This window comes from Muntiacus reevesi, chromosome 14 (assembly GCF_963930625.1).
Source record: "Muntiacus reevesi chromosome 14, mMunRee1.1, whole genome shotgun sequence".
Taxonomy (NCBI): domain Eukaryota; kingdom Metazoa; phylum Chordata; class Mammalia; order Artiodactyla; family Cervidae; genus Muntiacus; species Muntiacus reevesi.
This window is the reverse complement of record NC_089262.1, coordinates 27,789,797-27,803,715: the sequence shown is the minus strand read 5'-3', so window position 1 is coordinate 27,803,715 and position 13,919 is coordinate 27,789,797.

Below are 13,919 nucleotides of genomic sequence, written 5' to 3'. Positions count from 1 at the left end.
GTAGTTTTCTTTGCAGGAAGGCAAAGATCATCAATTCAACTTTAAAAATAGTTACACAAAATTTCTGTTTCTTTTTGTATTAGTTTGGTAAGTTGTCTTGTTCAAAGAACTCTTCCTTTTAACCAACTTGTCAAGTTTATTGGCATAAAGTTATTCACTTCATTCCTTTATTTGCCTTTTAACATATGTAGAGTCTGTGGTGATATCCTTTCCTTCATTTTTAATGTTGGTAACATGTGATTTCCCTCCTTTTTTTCTTGATCATCTGCAGCATTCCCCAAAGTATGTCATATCAATTTCCTTTTTCCCCAGAACAAGCAAAAAGGACGATCTTTTCTCAAAATGAAGAGGTAGCACCCTCTTATTTTTCTATTACTCATCATATACCACAATATACATACACGAACATATACACTTATTGATAAGGCAGACTATATCTATGAGATCCTCATTATCCTAATAAATTCCTCAAAATGGTCTTTGGACAACTAGAATATATAAACTTTGGGGGATATAAACAAAATTTTTAAATGTCTCTAATGGTTAATTACTTTGATTATATGTCCGTATTTAAAATCAAATGCTTTATTGAGTTTTTTGGGATGTAATTTAATTTTTTCTTTTAGTTGAGTATATTTGACATACAATAGCATATGAATTTCATGTATAGTATTGAGCTTTTGTGTTAAAATATATGTATCATATAAAAACTGAAAATTTACATATGTGCCATTTATTATGTGTGTTACATCTCAATAAAACTTAAAGAAAAAATACATATGTATTGTAAAATTTACCATTTTAACCATTTTGTGAATGCATTAAGTGCATTCACAATGTGGTATGACCAACACTACTATCCATTTCCAGAACTTTAAAAATCATCCTAAACAGAAACTCTGTGCCCATTAAACAACAACTCCACATTGCTCACCCCTCCCAGGCCCTGGTAATCTCTATTCTACTTGCTGTCACTGAATTTGACTTTTCTAGGTACCCCATGGGCTTCCCTGGTGGCTCAGATAGTAAAGAATCTGCCTGCAATGCAGGAGACCCAGGTTCAGTCCCAGATACCTCATATAAGTAGAATCACACAACAGTTGTCCTTTTGTGTTTGGCTTATTTCTCTTAGCAAAATGTTTTCAAGGTTCCTCCGTGTCACAGCATGTAGCAGAATTTCATCCTTTTTATGGTTGAATAATATCCCATTGTATGTATATACCACATCTTGTTTATGCATTCACCTGTTGTTGGACATTTGGGTTGTATCCACCTTTTGACTATTGTAAATAATGCTATGTACACTGCGTGTACAAGTGTCTGAGTCCCTGCTTTCAGTTTTTCGAGGTATATAGATTGGAGTGAAATTGTGGGTCATATGGTAATTCTATATTTAACTTTTTGAGGAACTACTAAACTATTTTCTACAGCAGCTGAACCATTTTCCATTTTTACAGCAATACATGGAAATTCCAGTTTCTCCAAAGCCTTGCCAACACTTGTTATTTTCCTTTTTTGTTTGTTTATCTTTTGAATCATAGCCATCCTAATGGGCATAGAGTGGTATCACATTGTGGTTTTCATTTGCATTTTCCTAATGATTAATGATGTTGAACATCTTTTCATGTGCTTATTTTCTAGTTATATATCTTCTTGGGAGAAATGCCTATCAAGACCTTTTCCTATTTTCGAATTGAGGGTTGGTAGTTGTTGTTGTTTTTTTTTTCTGTTGCATCGTTGGAATTATTTATATATTCTGGATTAACATCTTTTATAAGTTAGATGGTTTGCAAATATTTTCTCCTGTTCTGTAAGCTGTCTTTTTACTTTCTTGCTAATATTCTTTAGTGTACAGATGCCTTTGATTTGGGGTTTTTAGTTTGTTTTTTGCCTGTGCCTCACAGCTTGTGGGATCTTAGTTCCTTGACCAGGGATTGAACCCATGCCCCTGCACTGGAAGCCTGGAGTCTTAACCACTGGACCACCAGGCAAGTCCCAAATGTCTCTGATTTTAATGAAGTCCAGTTCTTCTGCTTTTCCTTTGTTGCCTATGCTTTTAGTGTCAGCCAAAAAAGATTGTCCTCTATGTTTTCATTTTAGAGTTCTATAGTTTTAGCTCTTAAACTTAGGCCTTTGACCTATTTTGGGCTAGTTTTTTGTATATGGTATAAGGTAAAGATCCTGCTTCACTCTTTTGCATGGGAATATTCAGTTTTCTCTGGAGAAGGCAATGGCAACCCACTCCGGTACTCTTGCCTGGAAAATCCCATGGACGGAGGAGCCTGGTAGGCTGCAGTGCATGGGGTCGCTAAGAGTCGAACACAACTGAGCGACTTCACTTTCACTTTTCACTTTCATGCATTGGAGAAGGAAATGGCAACCCAGTCCAGTGTTCTTGCCTGGAGAACAGGGATGGGGGAGCCTGGTGGGCTGCCGTCTATGGGGTCGCACAGAGTCGGACACGACTGAAGCGACTTAGCAGCAGCAGCAGCAGCATTCAGTTTTCTCAGTATCACTTGTTAAAAGTTTGTTCTTTCCCCATGGTCTTGGCACTCTTATTGAAAAATCAACTGACTAGATGTGCTTGGGTTTATTCGAAAGTGAAGGTGAAGTCGCTCAGTCGTGTCTGACTCCGCATTTATTTGGGAGTTCTCTAATCTATTGCTTTGGTCGATATGCCTGTCCTTATGCCAGTATCACATTGTTTAGATAACTGAAGGTATATAATAAGTTTTGAAATCAGAAATTGTTTTGGTTACTGCAAGCTTGTATTGATTTTTAAATACTGATTTTTACCCCCTCTTATATTTCATGATTCCACTGTAATCAAAGATTTCACATGCAACTTCAGCATAGTGTGGGGCTTCCCTAGTAGCTCAGATGGTAAAGAATCTGTCTGCAATGCAGGAGACCTGGGTTTATTCGCTGGATCGGGAAGATCCCCTGGAGAAGGGGATGGCAACCCACTCTAGTATTATTGCCTGGAGAATTCCATGGACTGAGGAGTCTGGCGGTCTACATAGCCCAAGGAGTAGCAAAGAGTCAACACTGTCTATCCTGCTATAAGTCTTTAATGTGAATTCAGTCACATGAGATTGGAGAGTAGGGAAATGAGGGCAGTATGCCATGGAAACTATACTGGTTCATCTGCAAAACTTCCCAGCATGTAATATTTTGTGCCATCAAGTAGAGCAGGGAGATGAAAGCATTGGCAGGGTTGAATACAGCAACTACAAAGGAGTAGAGTATTGAGCACAATGCTCTTTATATTCTCTTATTCTTTTGAAATACTTTTCCACTTGGAGGAAAGTTGCAAAAATAGCACAAATAGTTTACATATGCCTTTCTCCCAGCTTCCCATAATTTTTACAATTCCATAACCATTATACAATTATTAATACCAAACCAGAAAAATAGCACTGGTAAATGCTGCTAACCAAACACAGATTTTATTTAAATTTCACTCATTTTCCCATTAATGTTCTTTTTCTGCTTCAGGATTCAATCCAAATTGCCCTCCCTTTGGTTTCCTGTAATCTGTGATGGTTTCTCAGCCTTTCCTTGTCTTTCTTGACCTTGATAATTTGCAGAATGTCTTTTAACTTGGGTTTGTCTGATGTTTTCTTGTGATTAGGTGTCTGATGTTTTCATGTGATTAGGTGTTGTATTTTCAAGATTGCCGGGAGAAATATCAATAATGCAGATGACACTCCACTTATGGCAGAAAGTGAAGAACTAAAGAGCCCCTTGATGAAAGTGGAACAGGAGAGTGAAAAAGCTGGCTTAAAACTCAACATTCAGGAAACTAAGATCATGGCATCTGGTTCCATCACTATATGTAAAATAGATGGGGAAACAATGGAAACAGTGAGAAAATTTAATTTTGGGCTCCAAAATCACTGCAGATGGTGACTGCAGCTATGAAATCAAAAGACGGTTGCTCCTTCAAAGAAAAGCTATGACCAACCTAGACAGCATATTAAAAAGCAGAGACATTACTTTGCCAACAAAGGTCTGTCTAGCCAAAGACAGTTTTTCCAGGAGTCATGTATGGATGTGAGAATTGGACTATAAAGAAAGCTGAGCACCAAAGAATTGATGCTTTTAAACTGTGGTGTTGGAGAAGACTCTTCAGAGTCCCTTGGACTGCAAGGAGATCCAACTAGTCCATCCTAAAGGAAATCAGCCCTGAATATTCATTGGAAGGACTGATGCTGAAGCCGAAACTCCAATACTCTCGCCACCTGATTCGAACAACTGCCTCACTGGAAAAGACCCTGATGCTGGGAAAGATTGAAGGCAGGAGGAGAAGGGGATGATGGAGGACGAGATGTTTGGATGCCATCACCAACTCAGTGGACATGAGTTTGAGTAAACTCCGGGAGTTGGTGATGGACAGGGAGGCTTGGCGTGCTGCAGTCCATGGGGTCGCAGAGTCAGACATGACTGAGTGACTGAACTGAACTTCCAGAAATGATATTGTGTCCCTCTCATTCATGAGACATTCATTTCTATGTGATCTATTGCTGGTGATCACTTAGCTAAGGTGTCTACAGAGCTTCTCCACAGTAAAGTTAGTGTTTTCCCTATGTAATTGACAAATATCCTAGAGAAATAATTTGAGACTATGAAATATCTTATTTCTTCCCAAACACTCATAGCTGATTTTAACATCCATCAAATTGACCAGGCCTGCAATATTTATTATGGTGGTATCTGCCTGGTGGTAATTTTTTAATTTCTCTAATTTCTTCTATGTCTATTAGAATATTTTTGTAAGAAGAGATACAGTTTCCCCCATCCATGTATTTATTCAATTCCTTTTTGTATATTGGTATGGATTCATAAAAATTTATTTTATTCTGAGCTCAAATCCAATACTATTATTTTTAATTTTGTTGCTCAAACTGTTCCAACTTTGTCCATTGGGAACTTCTTCACATTGGTTCCTGTGTCTTTTTGACATGTTTCCACCATCTTTTTTTCAAGTACCTTAAGTACCTCCTTATTTTCTGGTACAACAGGCCATTCCATGCTTATCTTGTATTTTCCAAAGGTCTCATTCCTTTCATTGAGGAATGGTGTTTCGAATCCAAGATCTAGGTAGTAGGTGAGCTCATTGTCATAAGAGTACCATTGCTTCTCGGCCTTCTTAGCAGATTGAACTAGGAGATATATGTGTGTGTACTAACCCACACATTGTTGTGTTTTAGTTGCTAAGTCGTGTCCAAGTCTTTGTGAACCCATGGACTGTAGCCCTCCAGGCTTCTCTGTCTATGGAATTTCACAGTAAAGAACGTTGGAGTGGGTTTCCATCTCCTTCTCCAGGGGATCTTCCTGACCCAAGGATTGAACCCACACATAATACACACTCATCTAAATGTATAGATGGGTGTGTGTTGTGTGTGTCTGGCGTGCATATTAGATATGTACTAAAAATAATGATTTCAGTGCTGATACCTCTGATTCCAGTTAATCACCAGGGTTCCTTCTAGCCATGCCCTCCTCCATTCTTACTTGTAACATTTCTCTGAGACCAAGAATCCTGGCCCTCAGGTACAGTGTATTCACTTACTTGTTCAGTATTAGTATACACACAACATAGATACCGAATTGCTAATCTATACACCATGAGAAACAAACTTACTAGCTAGGGTAAGTAATTATAAGCTGCTCTTTTTCTCTAGGCTTTCAGTATCCAGTTAATATACTGTTTTCCAAAGTTAGTTTGGTTAGTTTTTTTCTTCCTCATCTTCTTCAGTATGGTTATGTTAGTCATTTGCAATATATTTAGCGTGCTAATTTGTAACTATTTATATTCTATTTGCTGGTTCTTCTCCCATCCTGGTTGATTTTAATAGTTCATTTTTTGGTTATATGAGACATTAGCAAGGTTTTCAAAGTACACAACCTGTACTTAGAAAAGCATCATTCCCTCCTCACCCCTGTCACTCACTTCTAGTTTCCCCATCTTTTCACCCCTTTGCTATCCACATCCTGTAGGTAACCCACCTCTTTAGTTTCTTGTTTATCTTTCCTGTATAGATGATCCCTGATTTAAGATTTTTTTTTTACTTATGACTTCCTGATATTATGATGGTATAAAAGTTATACACATTCATACTTCAAATTTTGGTCTTTTCCAGGCTAGCAATATGCAGTAGATACTCTTGGGATGCTGGGTGGGTACAGCAAGCTGCCACTCCATCAGCCGTGCCACTCCAACACTCCATGTTTACCCAAGGGTAAACAACCAATATACACACAACTATTATGTACCCAGTCTTTCACTTTTAGCATAGAATAGTATTCAATATTCCTTGAGATACTCGACACTTTCTTATAAAATTGGTTTTGTGTTAGATGATTTTGTTCAGCTGTAGGCTAATGCTAGTATTCTGAATACATTTAAGGTAGGCTAGGCTAAGCTATGATATTCGGTAATTTAGGTGTATTACATGCATTTTCAACTTTAAGATAGGTTTATTGGGAGGGAACTCCATTGTAAATCACAGGAAATCTGTATATCTTTCATAAAGAAGATACATGTGTATTTTCTTGTATCTTCTTCTTGCTATGTGAAGAGTAATATACCATAAACTCTTTAGATACTCTTTTGTACTTTGTTTCTTCTCCACCCATCCCCATCTCCCCGACTGCTTCCTCCTTTGGGCTCAGTTTGGTTACATGTTTTGTCTTGGAAGAGCAGAGTACTTCCTTTTCAGCATCTTTGTGCATTTTGATTGTTGCGGGTACCCCAGAAGCCCAATATATTTTTTGTATCTTCTTTCATCAAGCTACTTTCAGCTTTTTTTTTTTTTCTTAAAAGGTAAGACTCTAATCTTACTGTAGTATTTCTTTATTAAGAGTTTAACTTGTCACTTGTTACTATGCCAGCATTTCTCACTGGATACTTCTTTTAAGAAAAATTCTCTGACCAAAATGCTATGAGACTAGAAATCAATGACAAGAAAATAAACTGCAAAAACCACACACATGTACAGGCTAAACAATATGCTATTGAACAAGCAGTATATCACTGAAGAAATCAAAGAGGAAATTAAAAAATGCCTACAGACAAAAGAAAACGAGAACATGACCATCCAAAGCCTATTGGACACAGCACAGCAGCAAGTTTACAGTGATAGAAGCTTGCCTTAGGAAACAAGAAAAACTGCAGATAAATAACCCACTCACACCTAATGCAACTGGAGAAAGAAAAACAAACAAAAATCAAAGTTAATGCAAGGAAAGAAATCATAAAGATCAGAGCAGAAATAAGTGAAACAGAAATTAAAATAAACAATAGAAAGGATCAATGAAACCAAAAGCTGGTTCTTTGAAAAGATAAACAAAACTGATAAACCTTTAACCAGACTTATCAAGATGAAAAGGGAAATGACCCAAATCAATAAAGTCAGAAATTAAAAAGAAGTTATAAACTATGCCACAGAAATACAAAGGATCATAGGAACCACTAAAATGGGTGAGCCAGAACAAATGGAGAATCATCCAAAACTGAACCTAGAAGAAATAGAAAATATGAACAGATCAATTCCCAGTACTGATTAAATCAACAACCTAAAAACTCCCAACAAAGTCCAGAACAAGATGACTTTATAGGTGAATTCTACCAAACATTTAAAGAGTTAACATTCATCCTTCTGAAACTATTCCAAAACATTGCAGAGAAGGGAACACTTCTAAACTCATTCTAGCCACCATAATCCTGATGCAAAAAACAGACAAAGATATCACAAAAAAAGAATATTACTGGCCAGTATCACTGATAAACATTCATGTAAAAACCCTCAACAAAATACTATACAACCAACTCGAACAATACATTGAAAGGATCATGCATGATGATCAAGTGGGATTTATCCCTTGGATGAAAGGATTTTTTATCTGCAAGTCAATCAATGTGATAAACCAATTAGCAAATTGAAGGATAAAAACCATACAATCATCTCAATAGATGAATAAAATATTTGCAAATGATGTGAATGACAAGGAATTAATTTCCAAAGTATACAAACAGCTCATACAGCTCAATTTAAAAAAAAAAATGAAAAAAATGGCAGAAGACCTAAATAGGCCTTTCTCCAAAGAAGACATACAGGTGGTCAACAGGCACACAAAGAGCCTCAGCATCACTAATTATTAGAGAAATGCAAATCAAAATTACAATGAGGTATCCTCACACTTCAGAATGGCTATCATCAAGAAGTCTAGAAATAATAAATACTGGAGAGGGTATGGAGGAAAGTGAACCCTCTTACACAGTTGGTGGCACACAGTCACTATGGAGCACAGTATTGAGGTTCCTTAAAGAACTAAAAATAGAGTTACCATATGATCCAGCAATCCCATTCTTGGGCATATACCCAGAGAAAACTCCAACTGGAAAAGGTACATGCACCACAGAGTTCATAGCAGCAGTATTTACAATAGCCAAGACATGGAAGCAACCTAAATGTCCATCAACAGATGAAGGGATAAAGAAAATGTGGTATATACATATATATATATACACACACACACAATGGACTATCACTCAGCTATAAAAAGAATGAAATAATGCCATTTGCAGCAACATGGATGGACCTAGAGATAATCATATAAGTAAAGCATGTTAGAGAAAAACAAATATCATATGATATCACTTATATTTGGAATTTAAAAAGTGATACAAATGAACTTATATGGAAAACAGAAATAGACTCACAGACACAGATAATGAGCTTATGTTACAAGGGGAAAGTAGGGTGAGGGATACATCTGGAATCCGGGATTAACAGATCAGTCAGTCAATTTGGTTGCTCAGTTGTGTCCTACTCTCTGCAACCCCACAGACTGCAGCACGCCAGGCTTCCCTGTTCTTCACTATCTCCTGGAGCTTACTCAAACTCATATTCATAGAGTCGGTGATGCCATCCAACCATCTCATCCTCTGTCATCCCCTTCTCCTCCCGCCTTCAATCTTTCCCAGCATCAGGGTCTTTTCCAATGAGTCAGTTCTTCACATCAGGTGGCCAAAGTATTGGAGTCACAGGCTACCATATATAAAATAAACAACAATAAAAACTACTGTATAGCACAAGGAACTATATTCAATATCTTAAAATAACCTATAATGGAAAAGAATCTGAAAAAGAATCTATCTGTGCATTCATATATATGAAACACTGCTGTACTCCTGAAACATCATAAATCAACTAGACTTCAATAAAAATAAATGATTTTTTAAGTTCTCTTGTTACATAATGCATTTGCTTTGAGTGGTCTGCTTCAACACTCCCCTCCAAACCAACCTCCTGGCCTGTAAGTGCTGTTATTTTTAGTGTGCAAGTTTTCAGAAGAAAATTTGGCTTTTTCAAAAAATTGTTCAGTAGCAGAAATGCCTGTATCAATAGATTCATCATTGCTTTTTGAGTTTTCTAACACATTTCAAGAGGATATCATCTTCAATTCTATCTATATTCTCAAGAAAGTGGCAATTTTGATTTTGTAAGTGATGCTGTTACAGCAAATTTTATTCTGAGCCGAGCACCCATATACTGTTTTGTTATCTGCAGAACCACTTACCGTATTTCTTTTCAAATCTCTTGTTGATAATATCTTGCAACTGTGAAGCATCCTTTAAGAATAATTAGTAAATGTGTATATTTCTTTACCTCCTTAAAAAAATAGGTTCCGTCCTACAAGCACCCCAAAATTTAAAAACTCATTTAATTAAGGAAATTCAAACCAAAATGCTACTGCTTGATAACCAGTGGGTAATGGCCCAGCTTTTATGAATGTAAAGTCTTTTACCAGGCACTGAGGGAAGAACAGCTGAAGTGACTTCTCACTGTTGGTGATGATGGTGCTAGTATCACTGCAGATTAAAGCAGAGCTTTTAAATCTTCCTGATCATACAATTATCCAAAGACTTTGTTGAAATGTAGATTTTGGTTTGCTAAGTCATGGGGGTGGGGGGGGGGTGGAAACCCAGGATTCTGCATTTCTCACAAGCTCCTAGCAGCAGATGCTGGTTTAGGGACCCCTCCTTGAAAAGGACCGTTGTATAACAGGTATTAAGACTCTTGGCAGCGTTCGGTAGAGTCCTCTGCAATAACAGAGGTGCTCTGTACCTGCGCCCACAGTTCAGTAGCCACAGACTACACGTTGCTACTGAGCACTTGAATTGTGGCTGGTGAGACCGAAAAACTGAATTTTAAAATTAATTTTACATTAACTTAAATGTAACTTTATATAGCTCCATGTGGCTTGTGATGACTCTCCCGGGCAGTGAATATCTTAAAAAAATTAATGTGTAACCACACGTTTGTATCTGTACAAGTGTTTAACATTGTTTTGTGGTGTTTCATATTTTTCATAAGTGGAGGGATGCTATTGAATTCAGTATTCTAAACCTTGTTTTTTATTCTTTTCATGTCAGTTGATATTGATTTACATCATTCTTCTAAATTACTACATAATGTTTCTCAGTAGGGATTTACCATGGCTTGTGTAGCCATTCATGAATGCATCGATGGGTGTTTAGGTTGTTGTCCTTTCCTTCTTTTCTTTGCAACTGTGAATGATAGATAAGAATATCTTTGTGCATGCCACTTAAAATGTATGATTGATGCATATAGGATAGATATTGAGAAATGGAATTGCTGGGCCATCGAGAATGAATAATTACCATTTTCATAGTTCCTGCAAAGTTGTTTTTCAGAGAAACTTAAATAGAAATAAATGATTTCTATCAGTCAAGTGAGAGAATATCATTTCCTCACACTCTTGATTGGCAGTGTCAACATTTTTGATTTCTTTTTTTTTGCCAATTAAGTGGTGAAAAGTTACATCTTATTTAATTTACATGTCTGTAATGACTAGGAAGAACAATATTGAGTTTTATGTTTACTGATCATTTAATTTCTCCTTCCTCCATAATTGCCTAAGCTACTTACAGCCTTCCTTGTGAATTCTTGAATAAGCTTGTTAAACCATATACTAAACGCTACTAGGATTAGGGGATTACATTGTCTTTATGGGACAATTTGGAGAGCACTGGCATCATGAAACATTGAGACCATAAATATTCTCCATTTACTTAGGTCTTCATCTATGTCCTATAGTTTACTTTTTCCCTTGTAAAGATCTTAGACATTTATTGCTATGTTTATTTTTAGGTGTTTTATACTTAGGTTTCTGTTGGAAATTCCTTTCGATTACATTTTTTATCTATTACTGGTGAATAGGAAAACTACCAATTGTGAATGACTATTTGCTATCTAGTCACTTCGCTGTACTCTGTTATTATTTGTCAGTTTTCATCATACATGTTTTCACAGTCTGTCCTTTGGTGGACTAATATTACCCTGGAGCCACCACCTCTTATCCTGAATACCCAGGTATAACAGAAAGTTACAAGAAGAGTAAAATACATAGCATGTAGAAATCTCCTAGAGATAGTTTGTAGATATACAAACACTTTCTTTTAGCACTTATTCATACCATAGTATACTGAATACACCATTAATCATTTTATATTTTCTGCTACCTCCTGGTAAGTGTTCAATGTCAATGCACAGAGGGGATCCCATTCTGTTTAAGGGTGCCACTTAAAGAATGAATGTACAATAATTTACCCAGTGTCCTGTGGAGGACCCCTCTGCCCAATCCTCTACAACTACAATGAAGATACTTGTATGAAAGACTTTGCACCAATATCTGCAGGGTCGATTCCTAGCAGTGAAAGTTCTAAACCTGGATGGAAAATTATGTACGTCTTCAATATGGACAGCTACCATCCAACTGCCCTTCACAGACGCTGTATCCACACACATTTTGAACAACCGTACGTCAAATGTGCGGTTTCCCCACACCCTCAGCAATACAGCAGATGCTGTTTAAAAGTGCTTGGAAGGAACATAGACAGCATCGGTGCCTTATTCTTGCTATAGCACATGCTGTTGGTGCTTAACCAGTGACTTTGCCTGCAGTCATACGAAACAGTTCCTGTGCATTCTGACAGCATCCAACTACGTCTAGATCTTTCTGTTTCTCCTCCTGAGTCATCCAGTGGTCATCTATGGCACATGGTCCACTCTGCAAGGGTGGGCTTCCAAGGGTGGCTGGGAAGAAGCATGTCAGGTTCTCAGAGGCAACCTCCAGTCAATAAAGAGGAAATTGGTGCAGAAATATGTAAGCTTCTCCATCTCTTCAGTGGGCAATTCTTGGCAGCACCTCAGAGTGAATTCAGCTCTTGTTGATTGTAGCAGTAATCCTCTCTTTGATGTATTTTTTTTTACTGACTTTTCTTCTTTCTCTATCTCATTTTCCCCATGCCCTCTCTTCCTGACATCACCTCCCCAATAAACTACCTGCCCTGTAATTCTTGCTTCCAGGTCTGCTTTTGGGGGAAACTGAACTGAAAGATGAGAGAGATGGCTATGGAAAGTTGACCCTCGAGAATGTGACTACAGAATTTGCTCCCTCTCGATGCCAGAAGCCCTCAAGAGCCTCACTGCTGGCCTGAGTTCTGTTCAGTTGCTCAGTCGTGTCCGACTCATTGTGACCCCATAAGCCGCAGCACGCCAGGCCTCCCTGTCCATCACCAACTGCTGGAGTCTACCCAAACCCATGTCCATCAAGTTGGTGATGCCATCCAACCATCTCATCCTCTGTTGTCCCCTTCTTCTCCTGCCCTCAGTCTTTCCCAGCATCAGGGTCTTTTCAAATGAGTCAGCTCTTTGCATCAGGTGGCCAAAGTACTGGAGTTTCAGCTTCAGCATCAGTCCTTCCAGTGAATATTCAGAACTGATTTCCTTTAGGATGGACTGGTTGGATCTCCTTGCAGTCCAAGGCACTCTCAAGAGTCTTCTCCAACACCACAGTTCAAAAGCATCAATTCTTCAGTGCTCAGCTTTCTTTGTAGTCCAACTCACATCCATACAGGACTACTAGAAAAACCATAGCCTTGACTAGATGGACCTTTGTTGACAAAGTAGTGTCTTTTCTTTTTAATATGCTGTCTAGGTTGGTCATAACTTTCCTTCCAGGCCTGAGGAGGGATAGTGATAACCCACAGCATGCTGGAGGCATGGAGCATGCGAACACCTCTGATTGTTTAAGAATGAGGGAATGTTTAGAGCCAGGCTCGGGAGTACAGAGTAGCTCTTGAAAGGTATGGGGCAATGGTTTTATTATAAGGATTGTAGAGGTGGCTGACTGTCGCTAACTCTCCTGGAAGCTCTGAAGAAAGACCCTGACACACCAGGGCAGCCAGCTCTCAACTCGGGGCATGTCATGAAAGCCAGAAGGCTGTGATGGTGGATTTTAATTAGATGCTTACCTCTTGCAGTAGGAGGGCAGGCTCTGCTGAATATTAGCCTCAGAGCTTGAATAATAAAAATGCCAGGGCTACAATGCCAAATGTGAGCCAAAGCAGATGTTCTTTGTTAATGTAAGGGCCCTGAAAAGCAAGAAATACGATTGTGAAACTTGGGATAGTTGTGTTTGGGTGAATGCACTACACAGTCCTAACCCCACACTTCCTTGAGTCTTCTACACAGGCATTTTGCTGTTGTTCAGTTGCTAAGTTGTGTCTCTTTTTGTGATCCCATAGGCTGCAGCATGCCAGGCTCCTCTGTCCTCCACTATCTCCCAGAGTTTGCTCAGATTCATGTCCATTAAGTCAGTGATGCTATAACCATCTCATCCTCTGCCACCCTCTTCTTTTGCCCTCAATCTTTCCCAGCAACAGTGTCTTTTCCTATTAGTTGGCTCTTGGCATCAAGTGGCCAAATTATTGGAGCTTCAGCTTCAGCATCAGTTCACACAGGCATGCTTCTTTTATAAAAAAAGGCCTTCCCTTTTCTCCTGTGTTTTCTAATAGTCTCCTTCCTTTTTTTTTTTTTCTCATT